The sequence below is a fragment of the Branchiostoma lanceolatum genome, chromosome 1 (genome assembly GCF_035083965.1).
Source record: "Branchiostoma lanceolatum isolate klBraLanc5 chromosome 1, klBraLanc5.hap2, whole genome shotgun sequence".
Taxonomy (NCBI): Eukaryota; Metazoa; Chordata; class Leptocardii; order Amphioxiformes; family Branchiostomatidae; genus Branchiostoma; species Branchiostoma lanceolatum.
The window spans coordinates 28,574,475-28,601,371 of NC_089722.1; the positions used below are offsets into that span (position 1 = coordinate 28,574,475).

At 41.7% G+C, this 26,897-nt stretch overlaps 1 long non-coding RNA gene across 2 annotated transcripts; it reads right to left on the reverse strand.

The window, feature by feature from the left end:
• Positions 1-1,709: 1,709 nt before the first annotated feature.
• Positions 1,710-14,986, reverse strand: LOC136446955 (uncharacterized). 2 transcript variants are annotated; one of them, XR_010757681.1, is made up of 3 exons: positions 14,866-14,986; positions 8,406-8,593; positions 1,710-7,966 (listed from the first exon to the last, which is right to left on the reverse strand). It is a non-coding gene; the product is annotated as an uncharacterized lncRNA (long non-coding RNA). The 2 variants fall into 2 exon arrangements; XR_010757676.1 differs by lacking the exon at positions 14,866-14,986 and having other exon boundaries at positions 8,406-9,018.
• Between the last annotated feature and the right edge of the window lie 11,911 nt (positions 14,987-26,897).

Genomic DNA, 26,897 nt, shown 5'->3' on the forward strand with positions numbered 1-26,897 from the left:
CCCTGGGCCACACATTTGTGCAGGTCACTTCAGCAGGGGGCTAGTCCGCTGGTAGTGATGTGTGTTTAACTACCATTCTCTTTTCCCAAATGCTGAGGGCTAAGGAGAGCAAGTAGTATGTACCATTTTTAGAGTCTTTGGTATGGCCCGGCCGGGATCGAACTCACGACCGACCTACCGTGTGCAAGGCGAGCACACTACCCTTTAGGCCATTGCACCGGTTCGGTATCATTCTTACTACAAATGCTATAAAAGGTACATACAATACATGCGATTCCCCTCTCACGACGTTCACAAGTAGACACTGCTTTTAATGTAGCATAGGGAGAAATGTAGATTATCTATTTGTTTCGGGAGCTGTACTCGGACAGGCAAACACAGGTGCACTACTCACAAACCAACACTACAAGGCTAAACATGGCCAGAAACTATGATCCGTCTTTGTCGTCGCGGATGTGTCCATAAATTGTGACAGCAGCGTGCATTGAACATCATGCCTGTGTTGCATTAATGTAACGTATGTATACATAAATCGTACGTGGCCTGTTCCACGTACGCCGGTAATTATTTTGTTCCCAATTTCCGAGAAGTGCTAATGGGTTCGCCATCTCCACATATGGCACCGATCCATACTCTCCAAGCAGAGGAGTGGTTCCGGCTGGCTTTTGACGTGGTTTTAACGCCGCGCGCCGCCACAGGCCAGGGTAGTACCATACAACTATGTGACACGAGTAGAATGAAGGAAATGCCGGCTTAGGTGTAGTTTACGCCCTAAAACGTCGATTTTGCAACCCGACGGAATAATCGTGCGACGGTGATCTGATACAGCTTCCGACGTCGTCTGATGCCGTCGGTCGCTTCAAACTTCGTCGGAGGGTTAAACTCCGTCGGACCTTATACTCCGTCGGACCATAAACTACGTCGGGCTTTTAAACTACGTCGATGATTAACCTGCGACGGTGATCAAGTCCTTATCTTAACCTGCGACGGTGATTAAGTCCTTATCTTAACCTGCGACGGTGATTAAGTCCTTATCTTAACCTGCGTCGGGGATTAGTCGTTATCTTAACCTGCGACGGTGATTAAGTCCTTATCTTAACCTGCGACGAGGATTAACTCGACTGGGACCTCTTTCACACCTTGTTCACACCTACCTATCAACAGAGATGTGTATTGATACCGATGGTCGACTAGACGTGTCATAACGGTCATGAGCACCAGAGGAGGGGGAGTGGTGGAAGTAAAACTATCTTCTACGCCTTTGGCCCAATTACTCGACTACACACCTGACCTTTTGTAAACGGACAAGATATCAATCACTTCAAACGTAGCAAGGACATCTATTCTATATCAATTTTTAAAGAAGAATATGGATGTTTTCCCGAATTACCACGTGTTAGCACGGCACGTTGCTTCTCACATTAGCCGTGGCGGCTACAGAAGGACGTTTTTGCTTGTAAATCTTATCACATTATATTAGCCTTTATGAAAAGGAGTAGTATAATATAATAGCACAAAATGCCCTTCTGTAGTCGCTACGGCTACCTCTCGCCTGTATTTCTTTGGGAGGAAGGGAGGAGGAGTGCAGTTTGTATTCAAAGAAATTTAAACGACTAACCGTTCTTTACAGACCATCTTAAGTTTAAGGTATGTTTGCCTACATGTATATGTAAGTCGGTGAGAATTAAGGAAATGCAACAAGACACTCATTCAACAAAAAATAGACACTTTAATTAATACAAAGCAAACCAGATGGCATGTAAGTCTCTGTAACACAGACATATATATACACATCATATATAAAAAAATCAATACATCAGAATACACATTCACATTAATATATGTGCCATCTATATTTTATACATGTATCTATATCAATTTCATGGCTAGGCTTGTCAAATTCACAACCTCGGTAGGGATAAACCAAGCATAGTCACACTCATTTATTTCCTCATTCTTAGAGTTACACTTTTGAGAAAAAACACATTTAAAAGAACATACAACTAGGAGAAACTGGTTAGACAAAAGAAGGCCCATATACGACCACATAACAGATAAACATTTCTAATTACAACATATTTTGACAAACTGTAACAACTAGGATGATAAGGACTTTTTTCGCTAGTACAGGTCTGTTACCGTCTGTCCCTTTGTGCACCAATGTACAGCAATGCTTCATCTATGCTATTTCATATTGTTTTACACATCCTGTCATAAAGCTTATGAACTCCTCCATTGGCCTTATCTATACACTGCCCCCTCGCGTTGTTTGGTCGGCAACGAGGAGAAAGAACGTGAGGGACTTTAGGGGATGGGTGGAACCATGTACTAAGCCAGTCTTGAGTACAGCTGCTAAGCTATCACTACCCAGATAATAGCCCCCTAATCCCAAATGAAGACAAACACATAAGTGCATTTAATTCACAATTATGGACAGGTGTGAAAACAACAACACTTGCAATACACACCCACTAACATATTGGAAAACACACACATAAATAATACTAATGTAATTACAAATACACAGACAAGTACATCAGGCGTCTCTCTGTCTGTCAGACAAAGTAAATAGCATCACAACAGACAGCCAAACACCTCTCTGTTTAAAGAGAAAGTAAATCAACCTCATCTGTAGATGAAGCCAAACACCTGTCTTCAGAGAAAGTAAAACAACATTTACAGACAGCAAAATGCCTGTCTTCAAGTGTAAAAGAACATTTACAGACAGCCAAACACCTCCTTGTCTTCAGGGAAGAAGCAGGATCACAACAGACAGCCAAACACCTCTGTCTTCAGACAAAGTAAACAGCATTATTACAGACAGCCAAACATCCTGTCTTCGGAGAAAGTAAAACAACATTATTGCGGACAGGCGAACACATCCTGTCTTCAGAGAAAGTAGAACAGCATTATTACAAACAGCCAAACACCTCCTGTCTTCAGAGAAAGTAAAACAATATTATTACAGACAGCCAAACACCTCCTGTCTTCAGAGAAAGTAAAACATCATTATTACAGACAGCCAAACACATCCTGTCTTCAGAGAAAGTAGAACAGCATTATTACAGACAGCCAAACACCTCCTGTCTTCAGAGAAAGTAGAACAGCATTATTACAGACAGCCAAACACCTCCTGTCTTCAGAGAAAGTAGAACAGCATTATTACAGACAGCCAAACACCTCCTGTCTTCAGAGAAAGTAGAACAGCATTATTACAGACAGCCAAACACATCCTGTCTTCAGAGAAAGTAGAACAGCATTATTACAGACAGCCAAACACCTCCTGTCTTCAGAGAAAGCAGAACAGCATTATTACAGACAGCCAAACACATCCTGTCTTCAGAGAAAGTAGAACAGCATTATTACAGACAGCCAAACACCTCCTGTCTTCAGAGAAAGTAGAACAGCATTATTACAGACAGCCAAACACATCCTGTCTTCGGAGAAAGTAGAACAGCATTATTACAGACAGCCAAACACATCCTGTCTTCAGAGAAAGTAGAACAGCATTATTACAGACAGCCAAACACATCCTGTCTTCGGAGAAAGTAGAACAGCATTATTACAGACAGCCAAACACATCCTGTCTTCGGAGAAAGTAAAACAACATCATTACAAACAGCCAAACACCTCCTGTCTTCAGAGAAAGTATAACAATATTATTACAGACAGCCAAACACCTCCTGTCTTCAGAGAAAGTAAAACAACATTATTATAGACAGCCAAACACATCCTGTCTTCAGAGAAAGTAAAACAATATTATTACAGACAGCCAAACACCTCCTGTCTTCAGAGAAAGTAGAACATCATTATTACAGACAGCCAAACACATCCTGTCTTCAGAGAAAGTAAAACAACATTATTATAGACAGCCAAATACCTCCTGTCTTCAGAGAAAGTAGAACAGCATTATTACAGACAGCCAAACACATCCTGTCTTCAGAGAAAGTAAAACAACATTATTATAGACAGCCAAATACCTCCTGTCTTCAGAGAAAGTAAAACAACATTATTACAGACAGCCAAACACATCCTGTCTTCAGAGAAAGTAAAACAATATTATTACAGACAGCCAAACACATCCTGTCTTCGGGGAAAGTAGAACAACATTATTATAGACAGCCAAACACATCCTGTCTTCGGAGAAAGTAAAACAACATTATTACAGACAGCCAAACACATCCTGTCTTCGGGGAAAGTAGAACAGCATTATTACAGACAGCCAAACACATCCTGTCTTCAGAGAAAGTAGAACAGCATTATTACAGACAGCCAAACACATCCTGTCTTCGGAGAAAGTAGAACAGCATTATTACAGACAGCCAAACACATCCTGTCTTCGGAGAAAGTAAAACAACATCATTACAAACAGCCAAACACCTCCTGTCTTCAGAGAAAGTATAACAATATTATTACAGACAGCCAAACACCTCCTGTCTTCAGAGAAAGTAAAACAACATTATTATAGACAGCCAAATACCTCCTGTCTTCAGAGAAAGTAAAACAACATTATTACAGACAGCCAAACACATCCTGTCTTCAGAGAAAGTAAAACAATATTATTACAGACAGCCAAACACATCCTGTCTTCGGGGAAAGTAGAACAACATTATTATAGACAGCCAAACACCTCCTGTCTTCGGAGAAAGTAAAACAACATTATTACAGACAGCCAAACACATCCTGTCTTCGGGGAAAGTAGAACAGCATTATTACAGACAGCCAAACACATCCTGTCTTCGGAGAAAGTAGAACAGCATTATTACAGACAGCCAAACACATCCTGTCTTCGGAGAAAGTAAAACAACATTATTACAGACAGCCAAATACCTCCTGTCTTCGGAGAAAGTAGAACAGCATGTATTATTACAGACAGCCAAACACCTCCTGTCTTCAGAGGAAGTAGAACAGCATTATTACAGACAGCCAAACACATCCTGTCTTCAGAGAAAGTAGAACAACATCATTAAAGACAGCCAAACACATCCTGTCTTCAGAGAAAGTAGAACAGCATTATTACAGACAGCCAAACACATCCTGTCTTCAGAGAAAGTAAAACAACATCATTAAAGACTTACATACATAGTACAACATACATTTCACGCAGGATGCACAAAGTGCAGTTAACCGACAGCTATAGACGGGTGCCAAGACTGACATACACGGTACAACATACATTTCACGCAGGACACACAAAGTGCAGTGAACCGACAGCTATAGACGGGTGCCAAGACTGACATACACGGTACAACATACATTTCATGCAGGACACACAAAGTGCAGTTAACCGACAGCTATAGACGGGTGCCAAGACTGACATACACGGTACAACATACATTTCATGCAGGACACACAAAGTGCAGTTAACCGACAGCTATAGACGGGTGCCAAGACTGACATACACGGTACAACATACATTTCACGCAGGACACACAAAGTGCAGTGAACCGACAGCTATAGACGGGTGCCAAGACTGACATACACGGTACAACATACATTTCATGCAGGACACACAAAGTGCAGTTAACCGACAGCTATAGACGGGTGCCAAGACTGACATACACGGTACAACATACATTTCATGCAGGACACACAAAGTGCAGTTAACCGACAGCTATAGACGGGTGCCAAGACTGACATACACGGTACAACATACATTTCACGCAGGACACACAAAGTGCAGTGAACCGACAGCTATAGACGGGTGCCAAGACTGACATACACGGTACAACATACATTTCACGCAGGACACACAAAGTGCAGTTAAGCGACAGCTATAGACGGGTGCCAAGACTGACATACACGGTACAACATACATTTCATGCAGGACACACAAAGTGCAGTTAACCGACAGCTATAGACGGGTGCCAAGACTGACATACACGGTACAACATACATTTCATGCAGGACACACAAAGTGCAGTTAACCGACAGCTATAGACGGGTGCCAAGACTGACATACACGGTACAACATACATTTCACGCAGGACACACAAAGTGCAGTGAACTGACAGCTATAGACAGGTGCCAAGACTGACATACACGGTACAACATACATTTCATGCAGGACACACAAAGTGCAGTTAACCGACAGCTATAGACGGGTGCCAAGACTGACATACACGGTACAACATACATTTCACGCAGGACACACAAAGTGCAGTTAACCGACAGCTATAGACGGGTGCCAAGACTGACATACACGGTACAACATACATTTCATGCAGGACACACAAAGTGCAGTTAACCGACAGCTATAGACGGGTGCCAAGACTGACATACACGGTACAACATACATTTCACGCAGGACACACAAAGTGCAGTTAAACGACAGCTATAGACGGGTGCCAAGACTGACATACACGGTACAACATACATTTCACGCAGGACACACAAAGTGCAGTGAACCGACAGCTATAGACGGGTGCCAAGACTGATATACACGGTACAACATACATTTCACGCAGGACACACAAAGTGCAGTTAATCGACAGCTATAGACGGGTGCCAAGACTGACATACACGGTACAACATACATTTCACGCAGGACACACAAAGTGCAGTTAACTGACAGCTATAGACGGGTGCCAAGACTGACATACACGGTACAACATACATTTCATGCAGGACACACAAAGTGCAGTTAACCGACAGCTATAGACGGGTGCCAAGACTGACATACACGGTACAACATACATTTCACGCAGGACACACAAAGTGCAGTTAACCGACAGCTATAGACGGGTGCCAAGACTGACATACACGGTACAACATACATTTCATGCAGGACACACAAAGTGCAGTGAACCGACAGCTATAGACGGGTGCCAAGACTGACATACACGGTACAACATACATTTCACGCAGGACACACAAAGTGCAGTTAACCGACAGCTATAGACGGGTGCCAAGACTGACATACACGGTACAACATACATTTCATGCAGGACACACAAAGTGCAGTTAACCGACAGCTATAGACGGGTGCCAAGACTGACATACACGGTACAACATACATTTCACGCAGGACACACAAAGTGCAGTTAACCGACAGCTATAGACGGGTGCCAAGACTGACATACACGGTACAACATACATTTCACGCAGGACACACAAAGTGCAGTTAACTGACAGCTATAGACGGGTGCCAAGACTGACATACACGGTACAACATACATTTCACGCAGGATACACAAAGTGCAGTTAACTGACAGCTATAGACGGGTGAAAAGACTGACATACACAGTACGACATACACAGTACAACATACATTTCACGCAGGACACACAAAGTGCAGTTAACTGACAGCTATAGACGGGTGCCAAGACTGACATACACGGTACAACATACATTTCACGCAGGACACACAAAGTGCAGTTAACTGACAGCTATAGACGGGTGCCAAGACTGACATACACAGTGACAGGACACACAAAGTGCAGTGTACTGACAGGTATGGACGGATGGAAAGATTTACGCATGCACGCTTACACACACACTACCAAATCCACATGCTAAAACAGTATCACAAATGAACACAAGGGCACACTAAATCAAATCTTAAAGTGGCATAAGTTGAACAGGAAGATTCCCCGAGGTAGTTATATTAGTAAAGCTGATTCTTCAAAATAATCAAATACCATCATTTATACATCTCTCACATACTAAAATCACATATTTTGATGATACGGATTGCAAACATACGTGCGACATCCCATCAAGAAAAACATGTACATTTATCTAGCTTAAATCCTTCGCTATAGCCTACCCTACCATGTCCCCTTAAGTCTGTCCTGTAGGCAAATCCCCCTTCGGTACAAGTTCTCATCAGATGCGCTGCCTCTCTGCTTCCTTCTCTCCCACGTTCATGGGGGCATCTGAATCCTAGCACTGCTTGTACTCTGGCTTCTGATCCTGGCACTTGTCCTGAAGTAGACAGTGTCCCTGATGTCTTGCAGTGTTGCCTCTGTGAAGATCAATATATGTACATGTATTGGTTGTGGGTAGAATAGACTATCACAATGACTTCTTTGAAGCCAAATTCAGTATTGCTAGGGAAATGCTAGCTTCTATGCCTGACTTGGCCCTACAAAGCTGGAAAGCTTTAAAAAAAACAACATCTAGCTGAATTTCATTACCCTTTGTAGTTCAAAAAACTAGGCCAGCTTAGGTCTTAGCCTGTATTTACACAAGCTCTCGGCCGGCGGTTTCAGGCCGGCTGGCCACTAGGAGCGCGATTTGTCAGGCTACTTAGGTCTTAGGTGCATAGATCAGAAGTGGATGATACCCATTTTGCCACAGCAGGAGCTAACACTTCTTCATATCTATTTCCTCCTCTGTTAATGAAGAAGCAAAGCAGGTTTGAATCAGTTCAATGGTTTTGACGATTTGACCATGTTGTATACCTTGAGCAAGCCCTGTGCGTCCTCTGCTTCCAGCCGGTAGTCACAGTTGTAGTGGGTAGATGATTCCAGCCTTTTTGCGGAGGCACAGGTCCTGGAACTCCTTGTCCTAGAGCGGGTTGGGTCGCCCCTCCTCCATCTCACACCGGTGCTTCATGATGTCGACCAGCCACAGCTCGAAGTTGTCAAGTCTGGACAGGAACAAGAAAGGGAGAATATCCCATGTCAAACATCATAGGCAAGCATACATAAGGTTTGAAGTGTGTCCTTCCATTCATAATTCAAGGCTTCCTGCAATTGTATGCTTTTACTTAGCACGCTTTTCTTATTACAAGTTGGCCTCCTTTGTTAGTAGTTGGACAGGCATGACTGGCAAAGTTCCTAGCAAGTCTTATATGGAAGTCTATTCAAACATTGTTGTCCTTACATTGTATAATGTACCAGTCAACAGTCTTATATAGATTGACCACAATGATTTAACGAACCAGGAAGACCTGTACAAGATCTGAGGCCTGTGACCCATTTTTCCAAGTTGACAATTAGTCATATGAAAACATTTAATTTGGGGACCTATAACATAATCTCTTGAAATTTCAGGTTCCATCACAAATTAGTAGCCCTAGGCCCTCCCTTCGTGTGTGTGTGTGTGGGGGGGGGGGGGTGTAGGGGGGGATAGGCATTGAAAATCCATTCTTGTTGAGATTTTGTGTGTGAATTGTAGGCAGTTTAGGGGTGGCTATGGTTGGAAAGCCCTAAGTTGTTGATTTTGTTTGAAACAAAAATTGACCTTTTTCCATCCTGAGGTTTTACACACCCTCACGAGATAGTGGAATGATCGTCAGTCTGCTGTTTAGTAGAAGTAGTATGTGCACAGGCCAGAACTGGCCCCTTGCTTAGTGTTATACCGCTCTTTTTACGGGGTGGCATACCCTTTCATTGGCAGTCGTACAAGACAGGGAATGCCAGTTCTCTCCTCCGGGCGAATGGTGTGACTGTGAGTCACCGTATGGTTGATACGAGACGGAGGTTTGCCAGGTGATTTGTGGTGAATCACCAACTTCAGCCAGAAGGATTTGGACCATCACACACCGGGGCACAATGTCGGAGCGCAAGTTCGGACATGTCTCTGGGCACAACCCAGCTGGATTCTATTCTGGGTCCCATTGTTTAAAAGCTGCGCACTCTAACACTTGTGCCACACGACTCTAATCTCCAAGCAGATCTATAGGTTGCGAAGATCGTATCAAACTGGCAGAAGAAGTATGTTTTGCAACCCAACTTCCCAAGCTCCTTTTTCCAGTTGGATACGGTCTTTGCAATCCATTGGACCTGCTTGGAGGCTTAGAACATGACCCCACGTCTGCTGTTTGCAGTCTTATAAAAGGCTTATAATTATATAAAAGGGCCATTCCAAAGGGCTCTATTTTAATAATAGGGGGGGGGGGTATTTGCAGACTAGCCATATACTAGTAGAATCTGCTCTAATTGGTTTCATGAGGGTTGACAGATCATGTTAGCATCTGAGGATAACTTTTATGGTCTGAAGTTTTGCATGTTGAGATAATGAGACCATCATCTTCTCAACTTTCCCATAGGAGTCGATGATAGGACTAGCTGTTCATCTGAGTGGTTCCTAAGTTAGTGTCGAAGCATCCTGCTACCTCCAGTTATTATAATAGTGGTGTTGGATACAGAAACTGCATCGCTTCGGCAGTTGTGCTGTAAAATATACGACCTATAGTACCAAGCAGTCACATAACTGTCATGATACACATAAGAAATAAAGCTTTAAAAAAACACTTAAAAGTTATGGTAACAGAGTGTTTGTTAAGTAAATAACGGACAATAGAAAAACACTGATGCGGTCTGACTACTCAAGTACATGTATGTCGAATCTTCTGTGTGTGGCCTTGCACCAGGGAGGATCTGGTGCTGAGTGAAGCGGGAGAGCATGGCAGACTGAAGCCGTGACCCGGAGAAGTTCTCAGTAAATCCTGAGAAAAGAGTATATTGAAGAGAAAAGTGTCACTTAACTTAAGGAATGTCATGTTCTTGGGCCCGAGTCTTGTGTCAGGAAAATGCTGAGTTGCTGCACTGGAGAATTCCCCATGGTGGTTTCCCTTCTGTTGATAGGGAAGCTTGGCCTCAGTCACTTCCTGGAGTGGCTCAGCTGCTTGTAGTCTAGAATGCAATTTGTAAATGCAAGATAAAGGTAAGAAAATGGACACTGGACAGATATAATTTTTAGACCAGATTGTAACACACACTTAGCAGAGACCCTGGGGACCAAGCAACTTGGCGAAACCTAACATACTGAGAACCAAGGGGCCTGGCCTATGGCTGAGGTACTTAGGCGGGTCGACAAGTTTTTATATTTCACCCATAATTACAACTTACGTGGCGGATATATAAGTATACATATTATAGTAAACAATGTTGTTGGGGACACTTGGACTTAATATCGGCCAGTAAAAGTGTAAATTTCTCATTTTCCACAGTTCCTGACAGGCTGTTAAACGCTAGTGCAACAGTGATAGAGAGCTTCGACTTTTTTTCGTAGATGTTTACAATTACAACGCATGCTTGTAGTTTCACCAAATAATTTTAGGTCAAGTCAGGGAAAAATCCCACAAAAACGTACTACTCTGACCTCTCAAATAGACTTCATCATCATCATATCGGGCAGCTTGCCCGGACTTTTTTTTCAAACAAATAGATTTAGTACCCCCTAAAATAGAAGTACCCCCCAGACAAATCTTCAGAATCTAATATAAGTACCCCCTGAAATAAATGTACCACCCGGAAAATTTAAAAATTGACAGTTGAGGTAAACTGTGTCCATACAACTGTCCGAGGGAAAAAAGATAATAAGCAGGTAAGCTATATCTATTCAATGCTTGTTCAAATCATGATCTTCCTCACCACTTCAATAAAATATAATAATAATGTTGAAAAATTGGGCATAGGTTCCCCGCTATGACCCCTAACCGGGGGCCACAGTACTTTCAAATTCAACAAGGGAAATTGTACATGATACATGCATTTTCTACTTGGAACTTGAAGAGAGTGATCAAAGAAAATTGTTGTACAAATGTAGAATATCATTTATGACTACTGACAATCAGTGACATATAACGTTAAGTCGTTAACAATAATCATCAGACAGCTACTAATGTACATTTGTACCTTATCATATTTTCTTAAGACAATCACATCACCCCAAAAAAACAAATATGAGCACACAAAAAAGGGTTATGTCCGTAAACTTTTGGCCCATAGCGTCAAAAACAAAGTTTTTGTGAGACCCTCAGATTTTGAGTTCCCGCGGTAGAGCCCACAATATTGAACAGAGCTTAACTGTAAGTGTAAGAGTAGCTCAACGTCTCAGACCGCACGTACAAAGAAGTTACCGATTATACATGTTGACACTAGAAACCTGCACTTCACCGCTAATATTGTGAAAATCTTACGGTCATTTTAGAATATGAAACCCCTGAAAATAAAAATGGCCTTCTGTGTCTATCGTTGCCTGGGGCGGCGGCCACTTGCCCCCAACTGTAATATTGCCACGCGTTTATGGTATCATTTTAAAGATCGGTATCCGTGCTATGCAATATGCTGCTAGTTTTACCGTCGCCATTCCTAATAGTGGTAGAGAGTGGCGGCCATGTTTCAAGCCGCGTTTACCGAATCATATCGGACATATTTCTGCCGTTTTAGAGATTTTGTGGCCTCAAAAGACAAATCACACTTGGGAAGTTAAGTTATGATTGTTGTTTTTACGTGTAACATGTCCCTGTGGCGTAAGCGGTAACGCAACCCCGCTACTTCGCCATCTGGATAAAATTCTGTGGATCCTAAGGGCCCGCGTTTGAACCTCAGTGGTCGACTCGAGCTTGGACATGATGTAAGGGATTGCATTCGTCATTTCGGATGGTGACGTAAAGCCTCAAGCGTCAAACCTCTGCACGTAAAAGAACCCAACACACTTACCGAGAAGAGTAGGGGTGACCCGGTGTGCTTGGCCAAAAATGTGAGCCGTGGCGACGCCGCATCGCACTACCACTAGCTACTATTACTTCAAAAAGCATTATGCTTCACTTCAATTGAGCATGCCTGCTTTACCTTTTTTACGTGTAACATGTCTTCTGCGAACAAATAATTACTCCGCCGTGCTACCGATAGTGGTTAAGAATTATTCCCCGTGCACTCTACCCTACACGTTTTTGATCAACGTGCTTTGGTTTACGATGACTGTCAAAGTTATTTATATGAAAATTGTATTTTGAATGTCGATGTTGCACCTTATTTTCCCCATTACTTTGTAGCGTCAGATTCACAGCGATATCGGCCGCTCTGTTATGACTTATGAGTGCCGCCATGATAATTTTCACAAGGCCGTCAAAGCGGCAGAGAAAATTAATGCTGCTAGGCCGAAAAATAGCAAATTATGAGCAAAAATGCCGAGGAAATGCGGGCAGAAAAACATTAACTTTAGATTTTAGAGGGATTCCTGGTTAGCAAAGCCTACATTTAAAAAAAATTAAAGAATTAACGTACCGTCTAAAATAAGAAAGTACCGGGTGGATTTTGAGTGGAAAAAAAAAGTACTGGCCTACTGGTACGTTTATTTGATTTTGAGAGGTGAGAGTAGGTAGGAATACTGTAAATGCATTTTAGTTCACGTGGATTTAATTTGGAGGCCCAAAGCAGAGCAGCAGAACTATGATGATGATCGGTGGTCCACACTTTCCCGTTGGTGTAAATCTGCTAATCTATAAATCTGCTAATCCCAAAAGTAAAGTCCAGATGCCAGGCCTGCCTTTGTTTCATAGTTTATGGCCTATGCAAATTAGGAGGGTCACCCATGTGTGAACTTGCTCTGGTGTTTACCTTCTCAGCACTAGTTCAGTAGTTGTTGCATTCTTTTCTTCTCAGCTACAGTCCAGAGCCCTACAAGTTGCAACAATATTTTCCTGAAAGGTCCAGACAAAAGCTACTACTGTAGAAACAAGTGGCTCAGTGGCCTGAAACAAAATTGAGCTACTGTAAATAAATTGTGACTTCATCTGACTCATTTTAGTCAGCTGTCAGCCTCACCTGGAAGTACAAATATTTAATATCTTTGTCTGCGAACTAATGGTTCCACCCAAAAAGAACTTCAGCTTACCACTGGAACTATTATACATACAATTCTTACTATTCGGAGGTTGTAATCAACGTCAAACTCAATCAAGTTGAGTTTGAAGGAGGAGAAAGTTACCTGAAATTATAGTATTTAAATTATACTGTTCAGAACTCAGAAGCCAAGTTTAAGTACTAGACCAAGGAGATACTAGTATTATATAAAACCTCCATGGCTACACCCAGCACAAATGGATCAGAGCAAATTAGATGCAAATGGACATTAGAACTACTATTTTTCTGCATGGATGACAAGACAGAAGAGAGTATTTTAATTAGTATTACAGTTCTTCCCAAATTTGGGCGCATACATCCAAACCACTAGACTCTACCAGTCTCCCCCGGTCGCTGTGAAAATAGTAGAAATTGGCCAAATAGAGTCAAATGTTTGAAGGGAGTCGGCTACGGAGATAGGGTCAAATTGGCAACCATTTGACTCTATTTGGCCAATTTCTACTATTTTCCCAGCGACCGGGGGAGACTGGTAGAGTCTACCAAACCACTAGGTCGACGAGATGAAGCACACTGGGGGATCAGCTCTATTCTCCAACTCCAAGCAAATATAATCATGACATATTTGTGGCCAATGTATTCTGCTATAAAAGGGCGATTTCCCAGCAGATGTTGGAGTTGTAGTGTTTTCTGACTGCCGGTTTTCCGACAGATATCCACTAGGCCACTACAGAATACAGGCAGTCTGAAAACGATCTTCTACCCCAATATCTGCTTGGAGATAACGTTAACTGTTATGCATAATTTTGACATCACTGACTATCTAGTTTTTCACTAAACACCAAAACATGTGAAAGTTTGGAACAGGGTTTATCTATTCAATACAGTTGAGTTGTAAATACCACTAAGATCATAATTTCCTGGTGTCTTTTGTAAGTCGTTAATCAAGGACATGTGGCCTTTTAATTAAGTCTTTACTGGCAGCCGGACACATAACTAATATGCTAATTTCGCATGGCCGCCATCTTGTGTATTTTTCTAGAGAATAATTTATTCGTGTCTGCGACGATGTTTAGAAGTTTGAAGTCACGAATAACTCACTCAGATGAACAAAATATATTTCAGTCTTACTGCGACTGCATCAGCCTATGTTAATTCCACAGCCCACATCCACATAATTCAAACAGCACACAACAGTCACTGTGTAACAGTGGCGATCAAATTCAAATTATTTTTCCTGTTTACAAAAACAGGCTTTTGAGTCTTACAAAAGTTAAGAAGCGAACCTCAACGGTTCCAAACAAAAGAAGAGAAATACATCACTCACCGTCAGTTAGCAGCTTTGCCGTTACAGCACAACACGGACAGGATATCCCGATGAAAAGACGATCCTGAGTAACCGCGGCGGGAGCGGCGCGGCGTGCATGTCAGCTGGAGTCTCCTGGCTGTTCACACCACCTCGTAGTTCGCGCGGCGGCACAAAATCTAGCCTGGAGTCTAGCCTTGGCGAGGAGCGGAGCTTGGGTAGCGGACTAAATCTAAGAAGGCTGGACTCCAAGCTATTAAAATCTGGATGATGTTGATAGATAGCTCTACCAATTATCGTCCAATTTATTCAAAACGTCATTTATCATTGCAAGTTCATGCCCAAAGGCTAATTGCAGACAAACAAGTAACATTACATGGAGCAAGGAGGTTGCATGGAGATACTAGTACATGGAAATTGAAATAGTTATCTAGTCTACTGTAAAAGTTCTACGTTATTATGGTTGACTATGGTTGGGTTGACTTCTTTTTGGAAGGCAGTGGAAAATGAAGTGACCCACGTTTTGTATCGTAAGTTGGATGGTTGATTTTAGTAGAAAGATGGATTTTTGTAAATTATTCAAATGATGAAAGCTAGGAGAATTTATGGAAGCTGTTTTATTTTTATTTTAAAACCGCGCGGACAGAGCCAATGGAAAGAAATATCAGCTATTTAAAAAGAAAAATGCATGGCCTGTGCGTTTTTCTCCGCCTGTTTAGCGCCGTGTTTACATGTAAGTTATATATACAGGGGTTAAAAAAAGTTAAAGTGTCCCTAAGATCTTGATAAGATGCGTAGGGGTGGCGCCCATCTCCATTCTTAGCCCTTGGGCCACAGGGGTCACACTGTGATGAAAAACAGTGCTAGGGTTACCCAATTGGGTATACCCATTATCGTCTACTTGAGTCTTTCTCCTTCTAGTGCTCTACTTGAAGAACACAGGTTATAATAAAATGTACCCCATTTGCCAGCGTATTTGGTGCAATTATCCAGCTGGTGCAATTATGCGAAATTGCCCAGCTGGACCGGTAGTGCACTGTATCATACAGGAGGTGAATAACGGTTTATAAACCTCGGTGTGCTGCATGAACTTGTTAGTACCCATTTAGATGTTAGAAAGCTTTCGTTATACAGGTACAGTGCGGTAACACCGAAGATTCCACCTCTTGTTAGGGCCACGTTCATGTATTAAAAAAGTAAATTTCAAATTCTCAGGAAAGACATCTCAGGACACAGTGAGTGAAATCAGAGAGGCCCCTGTCATGGACAGATTAGACTGTGTACATCAAAGTAGTGAATAACTGTTCAATGGACTGTACTACGTATCCAGTGGGTAGATATGTTAGATGACTTAGATCAGTGACAGTCCATTCTCCTTATAGCAGAGCTGAACCCGCGTATACATCCTTCAGGTGAATGTAGGAAGTTTCTAATACGCGGATTCAGCTCTGCCATAAAAGAATGTGACAGATGATCACGTCAGCACAGCACCAAAAGCGACTGCTATGTCCGTCCACGCGTCTGTAGCCCTTGCCGAGTCGCTGTGCGGTTTCCGACTAGATCTGAGAACTGCGACTACATGTTAGAATCATAAATATTCGGTATGCTGAGAAGTACAGAAATGAAATATACATTGTCGATGTTAGCCTCTAGTTACAGGCTCCATGGGTCGCTGAAAAAATCGTAGAAATTGACCAAATAGACGGATAACATACCAGAGAAGTAAGTCCACTATAGAAGTTACTGTTGGCGAGCTCGTGGATGGCATATTGGACCATCTCTCCGTAGCCGACTCCCTTAGCATACTATTCACTCGACTATTTTTCCAGCCATCCGCGGGGCCTGGTAGAGGCTAGAGCACAGTCCGTTTAGTTCCACCGCCTTTTCCCTCCCCAACCGAAGTCAGGTACTAGTGGGTAAGCACTGATACTTATCTTACAGACACTGGATCGCTTGTCAAAATCATTATGGTAGTAACTTTCCATTGCGTACTCAGTTTTAACATGTTTGTAACATGTTTGTTTACCGTTATCTTCATACAGTTGGTGGAAAAATGTTTGAATATACACATATGACAGTCTTCTCCTTATCAATATACAAATATAATTAAATTGTTGTCTACCCTAGAGTTATAATAATTCCACGGGCAAGAGTAACTGTTATCATCGCATATTTCTTTTATATGATCGAGCCAATTTTTCTTACAATTGTTAACAGCTACAATTTGTTGGTAGAGTAGTTATTTGCAAAGGTTGTGAAGAGTATTTTTACTGTCTATGAAGCTCATTTCATTAACACTTTCAGATTTCGAACAGGTAGCACTGCACTTCCACAATTGCAACTTACTCACAGCGGCTGAATTCTACAATGCGTGAATTGATAACTCTACAAGTCGGGAAAGAAACGTCACACCGATGTGCAGGAATAGAATTAGCCAAATAATGAGTTCAAGCATTAGAACAACTCTCAGCCCGCCATTTTTACTGCATTCTATCGAATCGACTGACTGCCCATCAAGCGACTTAATAACACACAGTCATACGCTATGCAAATTGTACGTATAGCCTCTACCAGGCCCGGGGATGGCTGGGAAAATAGTAGATATTGGCCTAATAAAGTGGATAGTATGCCAAGGGAGTCAGCTACGGAGAGAGGGTCCAATATGCCATCCTAGGATAGGCAAACTGTACCCTAATAGGACTATAGCACACTAACTCCTCTTGCATGTTATTCTGTCTATTTGACCAATTTCTACTCTTTCTCCTCTGGAGCCTTGCCTGAGAGGCTACGTCCAGCCGTGTTTTTTCTTCGCATCGAATTGCCTTCTAGGGCATAGGAAAAATGTTGTGTTTCCGGCCGGTTACACGACCGATCCTACCAAAACCTGCCAACCTTGCTTTTTCTTTGGTTGACAGCTGGCAATTGGCATAGAATTATTTCTTCTTATATCTGAGTGATGACATGCGAAAGACTTCCTTTATTTTACACTTTTCAGATTAGAGCTTTGAACCGTTGAGGTAAGAATGTGTAGTAAAAATTCTACTTCTTTGTTAAGTTTTTGATATACTTCTGTTATATATCTGTGTAATTACAAAATATAAATATGAATATTTTAATGTTGAAAATACCAGCGGCTGTTGCTTTTTACATTGCTAGACTATATTTGTTGGATCACTTCGGCCGATATGGAAAAAATGAAAGATAAGAGAATTCCTAACTACCGACACCATTTTTTTAAAGGACAATAGCCAGAAACACAACATTTTTGGCGTAAAGGCCCCCTCTCATTGGGCTCCGGCACTGCGGCGGCACTGCCACGGCAGACTTTTACGGCACCGTCGCGTTTCTTTCACCAATTCTCATTTGCACTCTCACTGACGTGCGGCGCATTTGCGTTTGAAGCCTAGATGAGCAAGTTATTGAATGAACTTTATTGTTCGACAATCGTATATGGTACAATATATGGCACTAAATCAACCATACTGCAAGGCTAACCTATCCTACAATTATAAGTACAAAACATTATCGATAACAGTGTATGAATTACAATAAAGCCATGTATGGATTATTTTTCCCCTCGCTTTTAGGATGAAGTATAATGAAATTGACCTATGTAGGTGGTATAAGAGTTGGACATGACAACAATACATAGTTCTGTGTACCAGATATGGCGAAGTTAGTCTTAGTAGTAATACTTTGCAGCGCATCTCTCTCTTTGCCATAAGTGGGACAGGCCATGGCCATCACAAATTAATTGAAATTTATCTTCAATATTTTCGTTACATGTGGAACACAATCTGTGAGTGCCTGGTGTGTTGTGGTGTCGAAAATTTTCAACTTCTAGATAACATGCGCTGATTCTCAGTGTATAGTTACTTCTTAGAAATGGTTTATTATGAATTGATGTGATAAAGTCTTCCCTGCTAAAGTGATTTTTGATTTTATAAAATGTGTGGAGTTTACTGATATTTCTAAGTGGTTCCCTCCAGCCAGGGAGAAACGTGAGTTATTTCACACTTTCTTTAAATGTATATCCAAAACGGTTGGTATTGACAGTCATTTTCTTCTTCGAATGATGAAGTGTCGTATGTTTTTTAAATAATCCTGTTAGTAGGTAAATTATTTAATCTTGGCGAGAGTATCTAATCAACTGTCTTTGACTATCAACGATCAATAGAAATTCCTCCAATTCACCCCTTACGGCTAAACATTGAGTAGAATTTGCGATAGTGTCTGACTGGTATATCAAGTTCAGTTTATCACTGTACTGTATTTCTTGAATGGCGGGGCGAGTGCATGTAGACGAGTGGTCTGATTCCTTTCATGAGCGACTAGTCTACTAACTTCCGTACTGGAATAAATGTACAATGATCTAATTTTAAGTGTGATAAAACAATATCCCAATGAAAATATCAGAAGTTCTACAGCTACAATCATCAACCTCACTACAATGTAGTAAAATAGGTTAAACCAAACTCTTAAACAGATCAATAGCTAGGGAAATGAACCGATTGTATTTTGATGGTAGTGATTTCAATTAATCAGAAATCGCAGTGTTCGCTGTTAATGGATCAAAATACAAGGCAAAATCAATAAAAAAATGCATCAAAAACTGATTTCAAATGATAAAAGGATTTTCACTTATGACACTTGGTGCAACAAAGGTAACATGTTATAGAATATACGTATAGCCTTGAAACTGACATATCACTTTTTATACAATAGCGCAAGCTCCCGGCGAGCGCGCGGCACTTTGCCACTTGCGTTTTTTTTCAAAATTTGAAAAAAATCGCCATTTCAACCGGCACGCCGGCGGTGTGGACCGGCACTGGTACGGCGCTGAGACGTCACTAGGACGGTACGCCGAGGTCTGTGCACGGCACTGTGGCGGTAGCCATTTCCACGCTACCGCACGTTACCGCAACAGTACCGCAGCCCAATGAGAGGGGGCCTTAAGGATATCAGTCTCCTGTGGCTGGAGAAGCTAGTTAGTCTTTTGTAACCATCTGAGGGGACGCCCACATTCAAAGTTTAACATTTGTTTAACTTTATCACAATTCATAAATGGACATAGGGTTTTCAGAAAAAGCTAATATTAAACCACGCTGGGTGAATTACTGTTTAGGGCAAATGTCTGCAGATGTTCAAACTGTACGAGGCGAAGAGTTCACTCTCCTTATGCACTGCGAACAAGCACAGACCTGTTGTCAGCGTTGATGCACGGACCTCATTAGATATCTCCAAATGACAATCAGAGCAGGGAAGTTATAGATAATCTCTTTAGTAAGAGTTAAGTATGGATGGTTCATGTGTGATGAGCCGTTCGGTGTGATCAAGGGCAGATTTGGAGCCTGGTCCAGATGGATACAGCTAGACATCTTCTGTAACTCCAAGTAGATGTAATCTCGGGCTCATGCTGGTTTTGATACTCTAGTACTGCACTTGAAATTGTTATGCTAGAAAATAGTATCAAAACAGGCGAAAAACATCAGCTAGAACTAGCTAGAGGATTGTATCTTCTTCAAGTTGATGCACTTTAATTTTCTTACAAGTAGTTATAGACAGACATTTATGGCTCCAACGCATCAAAAGGATACAAGACTGAAGCAGATAACTGCTACTTTTGCACACTGAATTTTAATCTGGGTGTATCCGCTTAACGTATCATTGAGAGGTGCACATTCAAACCTGGGGGTTTCCAGTCGATAAATTGAAGTAGCAAAACTTAACCACTTACAGTGTTGGATAGAGCTTGCTGATACACATGAAAGAAACTTGTGGAATCGAGTAGGCCATACAATCTAGGCGCTTTTATTAAGAGCATTACCAAACAGGCTCTTCAATGCTTTATGCTAATAACACAAATATGTACCATTGTTTTATATCATTAACATTTTTATTTACATCTAAAGAAAACCATTCAATGCTGAAAAATATGTTTTGAACATTACACAACATGACAACTCACTCTAAACGCGTACGGAAGCATTAGCATGCTTGAAAGAATTGGCAATCCATTTATCGTAATGAAGGTGGTGGCACTATAATGAAATCATAACCGTATGTGTAATCTGTAATGTGATGAAGTATCATATTGCAATCAGTATATTTTCTATTTTACGTTAATCTACCCGTGATCGGTAAATGAAGATGTCGGGCACTGTCGCCAAACGACTTGTGAATTAAATGTTCCTGGAAATTTTTAAATGTCCTTATCGACTTAAGTTCATTTTCTCATATAGGACAGGTTGGATGATTTGATCTCCTTAAAAAAATCACTGCTCAACACTTAGGTTGAGGGGTCAAAAACAAGGGTGATGTCCGGCGCGGCATTCTATTAGCCTCTACCAGGCCCCGCGGATGGCTGGCAAAATAGTAGAAATTGGCCAAATAGAGTGAATAGTATGCTAAGGGAGCCGGCTATGGAGAGAGGGTCCAATATGCCAATTCCTAAAGGCCCCCTCTCGCTGGGCTCCGGCACTGCGGCGGCACTGCCACGCCGGGCAGCTCATGACGACACCGCCTCGAAGTTTTCATCTGCACTCTCACTGACGTGCGTTCGCATTTGCGTTTGAAGCCCAGATGAGCAAGTTATTGAATGAACTTTATTGTTCGACAATCGTACATGGTACAATATATATCACTAGATCAACAATACTGCAAGGTTAAAGTATCCTACAACCATAAGTATAAAACATTATCGATAACAGTGTATGAATTTCAATAAAGCCATGTATGGATTATTTTTTCCTTCGCTTTTGGAATGAAGTATAATGAAATTGACCTACATGTATGTAGGTGGTATAGAAGTTGGACATGACAACAATACATCGTTCTGTGTACCAGACAGTGTGAAGTTTGTCTTAGTAGTAATACTTTGTAACAGCGCATCTGTTTCTTTGCCATAAGTGGGACAGACCATGGACATTAAAATTGAAATTTATCTTCAATATTTTCATTACATGTGGGACACAATCTGTGAGTGCCTGGTGTGTTGTGGTGTCGATCCTTTTCAACTTCTAGACAACGTGCGCTGATTCTCAGTTTAGTTATGCTTATTGGTTTATTATGATTTGATGTGATATAGTCTTCCCTACCAAAGTAATTTTTGATTTTGCAATATGTGTGGAGTTTACTAATATTTCTAAGTGGTTCCCTCCAGCCAGGAAGAAACGTGATTTTCACACTTTCTTTAAATGTATTTCCAAAACGGTTGGTATTAACTGCGGGGCTAAGCCAAACATGTCTACAAAGTATGTCCTGATCGCGAGTAGCCCAGTCATTTTTTTCTTCGAATGATGAAGTGTCGTATGTTTTTTTTTTAAATAATCCTGTTAGTAGGTAAATTATCATATCTTAGCGAGAGTATCTAATCAACTATGTTTGACTATCCGCGATCAATAGGAATTTTTCTAAGTCACCCCTTGCGGCGAAACATTGAGTAAAATTTGCGATACAGTGCCTGACTGGTATATCAAGTTTAGTTTATCACTGTATTTCTTGAATGACACAAGAGCAGGGCGAGTGCATGTAGACGAGTGGTCTGATTCCTTTCCTGAGCGACTAGGCTATCAACTTCCGTACTGGAATAAATGTACAATGCAGAGATCTAATTTTCAGTGGGATTAAGCAATATCCCAATGAAAATGTCAGAAGATCTACAGCTACAATCCCCGACCTCACTACAATGCAGTAAATTAGGTTTAAGCAAACTCTTAAACAGAACAATAGCTCGGGAAATGGACCGATTGCAGTTTGATGGTAGTGATTTCAATTAATTAGAAATCGCAGTGCTGTCAATGGATCAAAATACAATGCAAAATTTTAAAGAATGCATAAAAAATTGATTTCAAATGATAAAAGGATTTTCACTTATGACACTTGGTACAACAAAGGTAACATGTTATAGAATATACGTATAACCTTGAAACTGACATATCACTTTTTACACACTAGCGCGCGCGGTGAGCTCCCGGCAAGCTCCCGGCGAGCGCGCGGCACTTTGCCACTTGCGTTTTTTTTCCAAATTTTGAAAAAAAATCGCCATTTCAACCGGCACGCCGGCAGTGTGGACCGGCACTGGTACGGCACTGAGACGTCACTAGGACGGTACGCCGAGGTCTGTGCACGGCACTGCGGCGGTAGCCATTTCCAAGCTACCGCACGTTACCGCCACAGTACCGCAGCCCAATGAGAGGGGGCCTTAAGCTAGCATACGTAACGAGTTAAGGGGGTATCTGACTGGACTGCGCCAAAACAGTAGACAGATTCCATAAGGCCCCCTCTCGCTGACATATCACTTTTAAGCCCCCCCCCCCCCCCCCCCCCCCCTCTCGCTGGGCTCCGGCACTGTGGTGGCACTACCGCGGCAGCTCATGACGACACCGTCGCGAAGTTTTCATCTGCACTCTCACTCTGCGGCGCATTTGCGTTTGAAGCCCAGATGAGTAAGTTATTGAATGAACTTTATTGTTCGACAATCGCACATGGTACAATATATGGTACAACCTATCCTATACAATTATAAGTACAAAACATTATCGATAACAGTGTATGAATTACACTTTTTTACAAACGCTTTATTATGATTTGATGTGATATAGTCTTCCTTACCAAAGTGATTTTTGATTTTATAATATGTGTGGAGTTTACTAATATTTCTAAGTGCTTCCCTCCAGCCAGGGAGAAACGTGAGTTGCACACTTTCTTTGAATGTATATCCAAAACGGTTGGTATTGACTGCGGGGCTAAGCCAAATATGTCTACATAGTATGTCCTGAACATGAGTAGCCCAGTCATTTTCTTCTTCGAATGATGAAGTGTCGTATGGTTTTGAATAATATTGTTAGTAGGTAAATTATTTAATGTTAGCGAGAGTATCTAATCAACTGTGTTTGACTATCAGCGATCAATAGGAATTCTTCTAATTCACCCCTTACGGCGAAACATTGAGTAAAATTTGCGATACAGTGCCTGACTGGTATATCAAGTTCAGTTTATCACTGTATTTCTTGAATGACACAAGAGCAGGGCGAGTGCATGTAGACGAGTGGTCTGATTCCTTCCCTGAGCGACTAGTCTATCAACTTCCGTACTGGAATAAATGTACAATGCAGAGATCTAATTTTCAGTGGGATTAAGCAATATTAATATCCCTATGAAAGTATCAGAAGATCTACAGCTACAATCCTCAACCCCACTACAATGCAGTAAATTAGGTGTTATAAAATATACGTATAACCTTGAAACTGACATATCATTTTTTACACAATAGCGCGTGCGGTGAGCTCCCGGTAAGCTCCCGGCGAGCGCGCGGCACTTTGCCACTTGCCTTTTTTGTTTTTCAAATTTAAAAAAAAAATCGCCATTTCAAACGGTACGCCGGCTGCGTGGACCGGCACTGGAACATATCTCTTGCCCCATGAATTTGTAATTATAGACAAGATGTTAAGATTAAGTTGCAGAAAACGACTTCCATTTGTGTCTGGAAAAGGCAAAATGCTTCAGCTTCCCCCTCCCAAGAGGGTATCCCCCCTCCGCCCTGCCGCCTGTAACGTTACATGTGCTTGGAGCGGCAGAAGGTCTCTGGTACGTCCAAGGATGTACGTAGAACCTTTTAGCAGTCAGTCGTCTATGCAACGCTTTGACGAAATGTTCGTAGTACTACGTTCATTTTGGGGGAAGCGCTGATATGCGATTTTCACATATCGTGGCCCGGGTTTGATAGACATGACAGAAATGACAAAGTAGAAAGCCCTACCCCTAAAACGCATAAAGACACGTCAAAAACCAGCTGGAACCTCTGCTTGGAGAGTAGAGACTACCTTCCTAAGGGGGTACGGATCGTAGAATTCAAAACAAGGAATAATTGGCCAGGAGACTACACGGAAATGTTAACATTTCCCTCTGCGCAGCCGGTCAGCCAATTTGATAGGCAAACTCCCTTGGTAAATCATTCTCCCTATCAGTCTGGTAGAGACTAGGGGAGGGGGAAATGTTAACCTTACCGTGGACTAACTCTCCTGGCCAAGACAAGGGAGGTTTAATTGGCGTGGCGGCACTCTTCCATTTTTCCACCCGGAGTATATATTCAACCGTCCCCTCAAAGAACAAAGTCATGTTGAATAGTTTTATACGTATCTTTTTGACGTATATGCAGATGAGCTATATACCTTATCGAGCTTGTCAATCGTTATGAAAGTGCATGTTCTAGTGTAGCTATTCTAACATTGTGTGCTGTAGATGTTAGACTTTGTATAGATTAAAAGGTCTATTTCTAATCACATGAGTCTCTTGGCTAATTATTATTATGATAGCTACCTAGATATTGGTAAACATATTTCCAAGTTAACGAAACCTGTGGACGTGTATATTTCTGAAAATACATGGTGCCCCGCCCCATATCAAAGGCAACGGCAATGTGTCAATCCCAACAATTATTTTTACCGTCACCAACGTGTTTTTTCAAGCAGAAATTCTCTATTCTAGGCTAATTTATTCTTGCATTCAAAAGTTGTAAGAATTTTAAAGAATCATTTGGTAAAATGAAGTTCAACAGAACACATAAGAGCCTTAATCTAAATCACAGGACCGCTGTGACACGTCTAGTCGACCATTGGTATCAATACACATCTCTGTTGATAGTTAGGTGGGTAGGTGTGAACAAGGTGTGAAAGAGGTCCCCGTCGAGTTAATCCTCGACGCAGGTTAAGATAAGGACTTAATCCCCGTCGCAGGTTAAGATAAGGACTTAATCCCCGTCGCAGGTTAAGATAAGGACTTAATCCCCGTCGCAGGTTAAGATAAGGACTTAATCACCGTCGCAGGTTAATCCTCGACGTAGTTTAAAGGACCGACGTAGTTTAAGGTCCGACGGAGTTTATGGCCCGACGGTGCTATAAGGCCCGACGGTGTTTAAAGCTCCGACGTAGTTATAAGGCGACCGACGACATCATACGACGTCGGAAGCTGTATTAGATCACCGTCGCACGGTTACTCCGTCGGGTTGCAAAATCGAAGTTTTAGGGCGTAAACTACACCTAAGCCGGAAATGCCAACATCTCTAACCAACAATTCAGTCAGATACAACTTGCAAACTTGTAAAGTCATACCTACGCCATGCTGTTGAGGTGGATAGACCCACAATGGCGATTCGGGGTGAACAGAAAATTAGAAAGCTTTTTAAGTCTGATTATTTCTAAATACGCATAGGCAAAATTCAGGCATCTTGCAAAGAGGGAAACTAACTATTGTACACATTGGTAATGTTGAGAGCTATCTAGATATTAGTGTTTTTTTTCAGCATGTTGAAGCTAAAACATTAATCGCATTTTGTATTGACTTCGCACGCGAAGAAATGCAGTTTGTGTATTCTACCAGTGCGCCCTAAAAGTGCGTAATCCGATGACTTACTACATGGATCATGCTCGGCACTGAAAACCGATGTTAATACGGCAACACGTGTGCCTAATTGCTTTTTTAACTACCCTGGTGTGCTAGCCTAAGAACGTGTATAAATCCTGACATTTTTACGGTCTTCAGCAGTCACAGGTCCCTCTCTAATCACCTGCTTGCCACCTTTTAGCGAGTTATTTAAGAGAGCCGTTTAAAACTACATAACCGTAAACACTCGCCTGTCCGGGCCAGATTGCAGGAGAGGAAGATGCCGTGCTGAGGTGAAGGATGTCTGGCTATAATGTAAGACTACACTTGTCTGAACAGGTTAGATAGCGGTCCGTCAACACGTAATAGGAGTGTACGCTTTACCTATCTGTACCAGCCAGCCGTTGCACTGACAGGAAGTACTCCATTGTGGTATAATAAGAAACACCTTATTTCTTTTGTCCGGTGAGCAGGCAAGTGACTGCGAATCCCAAGATGATTATGAGGGGTTTTACAACAATTACCACGGAGTGCTACACATAAACTGCATCACAACACTTTCAAATATATTAAATATGCCTTGGAGAAATGTCTTTCTAATCCATGGATTCAACAACTGTCAATTGAAAAAAATATTTCTTGTATATGTTCGTTTTGAATGGTCTGCTATG